The sequence below is a fragment of the Capricornis sumatraensis genome, chromosome 8 (genome assembly GCF_032405125.1).
Source record: "Capricornis sumatraensis isolate serow.1 chromosome 8, serow.2, whole genome shotgun sequence".
In the NCBI taxonomy this organism is placed as follows: Eukaryota; Metazoa; Chordata; class Mammalia; order Artiodactyla; family Bovidae; genus Capricornis; species Capricornis sumatraensis.
This window is the reverse complement of record NC_091076.1, coordinates 93,412,134-93,421,617: the sequence shown is the minus strand read 5'-3', so window position 1 is coordinate 93,421,617 and position 9,484 is coordinate 93,412,134. Positions and strand designations below refer to the sequence as shown.

Genomic DNA, 9,484 nt, shown 5'->3' with positions numbered 1-9,484 from the left:
GTGCTTTGGCCACCTCATGCGAAGAGCTGACTCATTCGAAAAGACTCTGATGCTGGGAGGGATTGGGGGCAGGAGGAGAAGGGGACGACCGAGGATGAGATGGCTGGATGGCATCACCGATTCGATGGACGTGAGTTTGAGTGAACTGCGGGCGATGGTGCTGGACAGGGAGGCCTGGCGTGCTGCGATTCATGGGGTCGCAAAGAGTCGGACACGACTGAGCGACTGAACTGAACTGAACTGAGTGTCCGACTCTTTGGGACCCTGTGATCCGCCAGGATCCTCTGTCCACTGGATTTCCTAGGCAAAAATACCGGAGTGGGTTGCAGTTTCCTCCTCCAGGGGATCTTCCGACCCAGGAGTCGAACCCAGGTTTCCTGCCTTGCAGGCGGATTCTTGACAATCTGAGGCCCCAGCGAAGCCTACAGCTGGGGAGGACAGGCAAGGAAACGAGGTCCTTGGCGGAGGGAGCTTTCGGTAGGAAGCCCGGGATCGCTTTGGTTCCTAGAGGCACCGAAGGACGAGGGCGCTGGAGTTGCAGTGAACCCCTCCCGCGGCCCGGCCCCGCCCTCCGCATCCACACGCCCCCTCCCTTCCCCACTGTGGGCCATCCGCCTTCCGCCTGGCCGGGAAGCCCCCTCCACACACCCGACCCTACGGAGCCCCTCTCTCCGCACGCAGAGGCCTCTGTAACACACTGCAGCCCGGGCGTTTCTAGCGAGTTGAGTGTCTTCAGGAAAACTCTCGGCCAACAGCTCGTCGCACGGGTCCCTCTCGCCGGCCACCCCGCACCCTCTCCGGTCGGGTGTCTCCTCTCCACTAGCACCAAGGACGAGCTCCCCTGCCGCCGCCCCGAGGCCGTCCCCAGGGCGCTGCGGTCCCGCCGGAGCCACGCCTTCTTGGCGACAGAGGGCGGGGCATGCAGATTCGAGACGGCGCTTCCGCCAGAGAACCACAAAGCCACAGCGGATGCGGAATTTCTCGTTTACAATGTGGAGAATCCAACTTCTGCTCGAGCGTCTGGTGTAGCGCCGCCAGAGCACTGTCAACGAGCCCAAGGAAGGGAGACCTGGAGTGAGCGGGGACCCGGTCACCCTGAGTGCAACATGCACGACAGCAGGACGGTGACAGCGACGGGCGGTGCCACAGCATCGCTTCTCGGCCTTTTGGCTAAGATCGAGTGTAGTATCTGTTCTTATCAGTTTAATATCTGATACGTCCTCTATCCGAGGACAATATATTAAAAGGATTTTTGGAGCAGGGAGTTGGAATAGGAGCTTGCTCCGTCCACTCCACGCATCGACCTGGTATTGCAATATCTCCAGGAACGGTGCACCCCTTCGGGGACACTCACGGAAATACCCAAAGGCAGAAACTGGCCCTTTCCTGTAAAGCGTTTGGCTATCTCAGCGAGGTTTTCTTTTCTTTTTGTTTTTTCTCGGGGAGGTTTTCAAGTTTGCCTACATGCTGATTATTGTAAGAGGGTAAAATGCCAACGCTGGAGCTTAAAACTTGCCTGCTCTATCCAGTTCTCTAAGAGGGTCTTTAGTTCATTAGCCTAAGTGCAGCTGCTTTTAACCCTTCATTTTCACTCTGGAGTGAGATCTTCTGTCTGTACTCACTTGCCTTCTCCTGCTATCTCTAAGGTCACTCCTGTATTCATGTCTTGTGACTTCAGGCAGTTCCCACTTAAAGCCACCGAGATCCATTTGGAGTCTAGGTTAAAATGGTGGGCTTTATCCATTCATCTGCTGATGGACATCTAGGTTGTCTTCCATGTCCTGGCTATTATAAACAGTGCTGCGATGAACACTGGGGTACATGTGTCTTTTTCTATTCTGGTTTCCTCAGTGTGTATGCCCAGCAGTGGGATTGTTGGGTCATAAGGCAGTTCTATTTGCAATTTAAGGAATCTCCACACTGTTCTCCATAGTGGCTGTACTAGATTGCACTCCCACCAACAGTGTAAGAGGGTTCCCTTTTCTCCACACCCTCTCCAGCATTTATTGCTTGCAGACTTTTGGGTCGCAGCCATTCTGACTGGTGTGAAGTGGTACCTCATTGTGGTCTTGATTTGCATTTCTCTAATAAAGAGTGATGTTGAGCATCTTTTCATGTGTTTGTTAGCCATCCGTATGTCTTCTTTGGAGAAATGTCTATTTAGTTCTTCGGCCCGTTTTTTGATTGGGTCGTTTATTTTTCTGGAGTTGAGCTGCATAAGTTGCTTGTATATTTTTGAGATTAGTTGTTTGTCAGTTGCTTCATTTGCTGTGGCACATATACACAATGGAGTATTACTCAGCCATTAGAAAGAATACATTTGAATCAGTTCTAATGAGATGGATGATACTGGAGCCGATTATACAGAGTGAAGTAAGCCAGAAAGAAAAACACCAATACAGTATACTAACACATATATATGGAATTTAGAAAGATGGTAATGATGACCCTGTATGCGAGACAGCAAAAGAGACACAGATGTGTAGAGCGGACTTTTGGACTCTGAGGGAGAGGGCGAGGGTGGGATGATTTGGGAGAATGGCATTGAAACACGTATACTATCATGTAAGAAACGAATCGCCGGTCTATGTTCGATGCGGAATACAGGATGCTTGGGGCTGGTGCAAGGGGATGATCCATAGAGATGATACGGGGTGGGAGGTGGGAGGGGGTTCATGTTTGGGAACGCATGTACACCCGTGGTGGATTCATGTCCATGTATGGCAAAACCAATACAGTATTGTAAAGTAAAATAAAGTAAAAATAAAAATTAAAAGAAAAAAAGAAAATGATGGGCTTTAAACTCAGTCTGTGTGTGGGTCGTATTGGGATTTCATTTATACAGGTGACTGACTGACAGAGGTCAGTGCCACTGAAGTTGCATTATTACCTGGAGTTATTATTACTTAAAAGAGAAAAGAGGGCCTCAAGTAAGAGCCACTGTGTCTTTTGGATACACAAGGCAGGCTGTTCAGGTCAGCACAAAGTTCAGATCATGTATAAACCGGAACGACTTCCCCATATTACCTTCTTTCGTCCTTTCCCATTGACTCTGGCATTCGACCAAGATCTAGGTGCTGGGCGCTGATCTAAGTGCACCGGACAGTGTGGTGGGAAAAGCAGCCGCTGTGGGAATCTGCCCAGGTACCACGGGACAACTGCACTCAGCTCTCGTGCTGGTAAAGTGAAAGTGAAGTTGCTCAGTCGTGTCCGACGTTTTGCGACCCCATGGAATGGGCTGTAGCCTACCAGGCTCCTCTGTCCGTGGGACTTTCCAGGCAATAGTACTGGAGTGGATCGCCATTTCCTTCTCCAGGGGATCTTCCCGACCCAGGGATCGAACCCAGGTCTCCTGCATTGTAGACAGACGCTTTACCGCCTGAGCCACCAGGGACTCCTGCTAGTAAGGTTACGCTCAAAAATCCTCCAAGCTAGGCTTCAAAAGTCCCTGAACCGAGAACTTCCCGATGTTTAAGCGGAGTTTAGGGAATGCAGAGGAGCCAGAGATCAAATCGCCAACATTCGCTGGATCCTAGAGAAAGCAAGGGAAATCCAGAAAAGCCTCTACCTCTGTTTCCCTGAGTCGGCTAAAGCCTTTGACTGTGTGGATCCATAACAAACTCTCAAAGAGATGGGAATACCGGACCATCTTACCTGTCTCCTGAGAAACCTGTATGTGGGTCAAGAAGCAACAGTTAGAACCTTCCACGAAACAACTGACTGGTTCAAAGTTGAGAAAGGAGTCCGCCCAGGCTGTTTCTGGTCACCCTGACTGTTTAACTTCTACGCAGGGCACATCATGCGAAATGCCGGGCTAGATGAGTCACAAGCTGGAACCAAGGTCGCCGGGAGAAATCTCAACAACCTCAGATCTGCGGATGATACCACTCTAATGGCAGAAAGGGACGAGATACTAAAGAGCCTCCTGCTGAGGGTGAAGGAGGAGAGTGAAAGAGCCGGCTTAAAACTCAACATTAGACTTCCCCGGTGGCCCAGCGGTTAAGAATCTGCTTGCCGATGCAGCGGACATGTGTTCAATCCCTGGTCCAGGAAGACGCCACAGGCCACGGGGCAACTAAGCCCCCGTGACACAACTACTGAGCCCGCACTCTAGAGCCCATAAGCCACAAGTAGAGAGTAGCCCGCGCTCGCGACGAGAGAAAGCCTGCACGTGTCAACAAGGACCCAGTGCAGCCAAAAACAAATCCATAAAGAATTTGGAAGAAAAACGCCTCAATATTAAAAAAAGAAAGGAAGAAAAGAACACTAAGATCATGACATCTGGTCCCATCACTTCCTGACAAGTAGAAAGGGAAAACGTGGAAGCAGTGACAGATTTCCCCTTCTTGGGCTCTAAAATCACTGAGGATGGTGACTGCAGCCAGGACATCAGAAGACGATTGCTTCTTGGCAGGAAAGCTATGACAAACCTAGACAGTGTGTTAAAAAGCAAAGACATCACTTTGTCAACAGAAGTCCGTATCGTCAAGGCTATTGTCTTTCCAGTAGTCACGTACGGCTGTGAGAGCTGGACCATAAAGAAGGCAGAGGCCGAAGAACTGACGCTCTGGAACTGTGGTGCAGAAGAAGACTCCTGAGGGTCCCTTGGGACCGCAAGGAGATCAAACCAGTCCATCTTAAAGGAAGTCAATCCTGAATTCTCCTTGGAAGGACCGGTGCCGAAGCTGAAGCTCCGATACTATGGCCACCCGATGCGAAGAGCTGACTCCTTGGAAAAGATCCTGATGCTGGGAGAGATTGAAGGCAGAAGGAGTAGAGGGTGACAGAGGATGAGAGGGTTGGGTGGCATCACCGATTCACTGGACATGACCTTGGAAAATCTCTGGGAGATGGTGAGGGACAGAGAACCCTGGTGTGCCGCAGTCCATGGGGTCAAGGAAGCGTTGCACACGACTTGGCACTGAACATTAGGAACAGTTTCGGCTACGCGGGGTGCGAGAGAAGGGTTGGGGTGGGGGGCGGAGAGGGATAAGGCCTGGAGCAAGTGGGGTTGTGGGTAAGCGGAGTTAAAAAAGCATGTCCGTGTGTGTGTGTGTGTGTGTGTGTGTGTATTTGTATACGACATGTCTGTCTGGTGCTAGATACTCACAAACTCAAAACCATCTTGGGGCACAGAGGGGCACCTCTGGTGGCAGGAGGGAAGGGGATGGCTGAAAACGGGGCCACGTTAGGTTTCCTTAGAACCGAGATTTCCACCAGGAGATGACAGCTCGGAGAAGTGTCTGGCAAAGTCACTGTTTCTCCCTAGTGTTTGCTGGTTGAGGGCTGACTCCTGCCAGGCATGTCCAGAGGGGGTCTCCGAGCTAATTTGGCCGGCAGGTTATTAGGGTTCCCCGAGAAGGTGTGAAACAGATCACCCCTCCACCCTTTCGCTCCCACAGGAGAGAGGGAAAACCCAGGGCGGCAGGGAGTCACGGAGCCAGGAGCCGAGGCAGGGTCAGGTGAGGCGGTGACCCCAGGTGCCACCCACCCTTATAGAAACGCTGGTGCTGTGGGCCTGGCACCAGCAACCCTGCGCCCCTCCAAAGTCGCCTTCCTCTTCTGGTGGCTTCCCCCTCGGAGGCGCCATCAGTGAGCGGGGCCTGTGCTCCAGGACCGGGCGAGGTCTTGGGACACCGTGGTCAACCCCGCAGGTCAGCTGCCTGCTAGCTGTGTGACCCCAGGGCAAGTTTCTTAGCCTCTCTGGTCTCGTTGATCACGACAGTGAAACGAGGATGGTAACAGCGTCAATCCTCTCTAGCGTGTCCAGTAACCAAGTGGGTGTGATCATAGCAAAGAATGCAGGGCAGTGACTGCCAGGTGGCTGTCTCGCAGGGCAGTCCCCGGGGAGGGGGGGGATGTCTTTCCGGGGGGCAGTCTTTCCCCTCAGAACTAGAGAGTCGGTCAGGGGGAGGGCCGACTGTGCTGGTCTCACAGACCCTGCAGCTCTCTAGGGGCTTTGCGGAGAACGGAGAAAAGACGAGAGCACTCTCCTGGTGATGTGAAAGTCGCTTAGTCGTGTCCGACTCTTTGCAACCCAGTGGACTGTAGTCTGCCAGGCTCCTCTGTCTGTGGAATTCTTCAGGCAAGGATACTGGAGTGGGTAGCCGTTCCCTTCTGCAGATCTTCCCTACCCAGGGATGGACGCCAGGTCTCCCACAGGTCCCCTGCAGGCAGATTTCGCCACCAAGGAAGCCCAACAATACTGGAGTGGGTAGCCTACCGGTTCTCCCGGGGATCTTCCCGACCCAGGAATCGAATTGGGGTCGCGCGAATTGGAGGCAGACTCGTTACCAGCTGAGCTACCGTCCGGGGCTCTCAGTTAAGGAGCCTGGCCGGGACCGTGGGAAGGAGTCGGGTGTCTGGCGGCCTGGAGCCGCCAGAGCTCACGCGGCTCCCCCGGAGGCACAGCCACGACCCCGGGCTCACTCCGGGCTTCGAGAGCATCTGGACCGTTCTTGCCCTGCTGCTCCCATGCCCCAAGCACGGTTCCCCCGCCTGTGGACCAGAGCTGGCACCTAGGATGCATGGGCAGAGCCTGAGGATGCTGGCCGCGCCCTCAGGGTTGGAGGAGGGCGGGTCATGCACGTAGAGAGTCATTGCCCCGGGAAAGATGGGGGCCAGGGAGCCAGAAGAGATGTGAGAATTGACCAGAATGTGGAGAACAAGGTGTTTCACTGGTCTGGAGCGGACATGGGCTAGAGAGCCAGGAATCCTGACTGACGACTGACGGGTGACGGGCAGGTTGCTCATGGTGAGCTGAATGGAGAGGAGGGGAGGACGGCGGCTGCCGCCCGAAAAAGCACCATTGCTTCTCCACCTTTCGGCTGAGATCGAGTGTGGTATCTGTTCTTTACCGGCTTAACATCTGATACCTCCTCTATCTGGGAACAGTACGTTGTTTGTTTGTTTTTTTAATTGTTTAGTTTTTATTTCATAATCATAAATTTAACTTTGCAATCCAGCTAAACTTGGAGGGGGATAAGGAAAATATGGAACCCAAAGAACTGTAGCGAGAGCACAAAGGTTATAGGATATTTCGAGCAGATGGGGTGAAGGGGTGCTCTCCTGGGCTACAGAAGGAATGGTCTGGTGGTTAAGTAAAACACAAGTCAAATTTATTAGATTTGTCCACAGTCAGCAATGGTGATCTTCTTGCTGGTTGGTCTTGCCGTTTCTGCACCCAAAGCGCTCCATGGCTTCCACAATATTCATGCCCTCTTTCACTTTGCCAAAGACCACATGCTTGCCATCCAACCACTCAGTCTTGGCAGTACAGATGAAAAACTGGGAACCGTTTGTGTTGGGGCCAGCATTTGCCATGGACAAGATGCCAGGACCTGTATGCTTCAGGATGAGATTCTCATCATCAAATTTCTCGCCATAGATGGACTTGCCACCAGTACCATTATGGCGTGTGAAGTCACCACCCTGGCACATAAATCCCGGGATTATTCTGTGAAAGCAGGAACCTTTATAACCACATCCTTTCTCTCCAGTGCTCAGGGCACGAAAGTTTTCCGCTGTCTTCGGAACTTTGTCTGCAAACAGCTCAAAAGAGGCGCGGCCCAAGGGCTCGCCGTCGACAGCGATGTCGAAGAACACGGTGGGCTTGACCATGGCTAGACAGCAAAGGAGGCTCCGGGGTGGCGGCGTCTGCAAGGCCCAATACGTTGTTGAGTGAGTTTTTGGAGCAAGCAGTTGGCATCGGAGCCTGCTCTGCGTTGCAGCACTTCCCAGGAATGGTGCGCTCTCTCCGAGGACAAAACCGGCACCCCCAAATGGTAGATTTGTTTCTTTTCTGGCTTTTCTCCTCGGAAGATTTCTCTTCTCTTTTGTGTTTTTCACTTGGGCTTCTGTGGGGTTTGTGTGGCTTTTCCCCTGTCTTTGTTTTGTTTTCTTTTAGGCTGATTTTGATTCTTTCAGTTTGATTCAATTGCTTAGTTGTGCTTGGCTTTTCCCTGTCTATTTCCTGTGGTGACCCAAGGATGAAAGAGCATATAAAACCTACGAGAGTCTTCTTGGAATGCAGGAACAGAAAAACCAGACCATTATCCTCCTTTCCTTCCCCCACGTTGTAACCGTTAATGGATTTCAGGTCCTCGTGAGCAGTATAACCTGTCTCCCCTCCTACCGCATAGGGAGAAGGCATTTGCCTTACTGTTTCCTCCAGCCCAGTGTACGTGCTTCATCCAATCAGCAAATGACCCGCAAGACCCCTATCCCACTCCGTGTACCCTGGGTATAAAAGTGGTTCTCTCCTGAGCCGGCCCGCTGTTCTAACAGCGTCTCCCGTTCTAACAAACGTCATCTCCCTCTCATTGTGTCTCATGTCTGGAAATTCTTTTCCAACCTGCGCCCGGACCACGACACTTCCCTGTTCATCACTGACTCCCAGAGCTTGCTCAGACTCATATGGCTGATGCCATCCAACCATCTATTTCATCTTCTATCCTCCCTTTCTCCTTCTGCCTTCGATCTTTCCCAGCGTGGGGTCTTTTCTAAAGAGTCAGTCGTTTGAAGCTTCCCCCCACCACTCCCACCCCCCCCCCTTTTCTTTTTTTCCATCTGCAGACTGGTTTCTGGAACGGTCTTTCTATTGTGCCATAGGAGTGAGTTGTTCCTGTCTGAACTTTTGGTCTTCTCCTGTGTACTCTGTACAGAAGGCGCTGTCCTAAACTCGCAGGCCGCAGAGATTTTGGAAGCCCTGACACTCAGGTCTGAAGCGATCAGGGTGGGTGAGTCTCATCAGGCTCCATCCTCCTCTCTCGTGCCTCGCGCCCATCTCTTCTGTCTCCCAAAGTCCTCCATATCTCCTGAAACTCGGTTATCTGCCAGATCTCCCATATATTTGCTGCCGTTTGTTTCTGGTACTGACTTCAATTGGTCCCAGAGAGGTTGGCAGACTAATGTCTCCCAATAACCGTCTTATTGGGGTCTAGAGGGCAGGTTCTTTCATGGAACCAGAGAGAGGGAAGCGATGAGGAAGCAAAGCACAAAAAAGGCCGAGGAGAGAGGGAGAGGCGGTGAAGCATAAACTAAAAGGGGCCATCAGTCTTGCAAACTCATCTCCTGGGATGGCCAGCGTTGGGGAGAGGATGTGCGGATCTCTTCTTTCGTGGAGTCGTGCACACAGGTGGGTAGGGTCAGATCAGCCCTCCTGTGAGCACACAGGTGGGTAGGGTCAGATCAGCCCTCCTGTGAGCCGACCAAAGACACTTTTAACCGTCGGGCAGAGGGGCACAGTTCTCTGGGGGCAGGTCATTGTGTACGATGATAATAACAAAAGCAACAAAAACCCAAGGTTAAAGACCAAGAAACAGATCCAACACGGAGTCAGAACTGGTTCTTCCTTGGACCGTTTCCTAGATATGCCTGGTTCACTCACGCGCCCTCTGCCCCTCACACTGACCCCAACCGACGGTTAGTTGGACGGTGACCACTCTCTGGTAGAAATACCACCCGATATGGCCGCGCAAGAGAA

At 52.2% G+C, this 9,484-nt stretch overlaps 1 non-coding gene and 2 pseudogenes across 1 annotated transcript; 2 read left to right on the top strand and 1 right to left on the bottom strand.

Moving 5' to 3' along the window:
- The first annotated feature begins 1,150 nt into the window (after positions 1-1,150).
- On the top strand, positions 1,151-1,341 carry LOC138084944 (U2 spliceosomal RNA). The gene has a single exon (XR_011145339.1). It is a non-coding gene; the product is annotated as a U2 spliceosomal RNA (small nuclear RNA).
- Positions 1,342-6,807: 5,466 nt separating this feature from the next.
- LOC138084954 (U2 spliceosomal RNA) lies at positions 6,808-6,985 on the top strand (annotated as a pseudogene).
- A 152-nt stretch (positions 6,986-7,137) lies between these two features.
- LOC138083346 (peptidyl-prolyl cis-trans isomerase A pseudogene) lies at positions 7,138-7,620 on the bottom strand (annotated as a pseudogene).
- Positions 7,621-9,484: the final 1,864 nt, after the last annotated feature.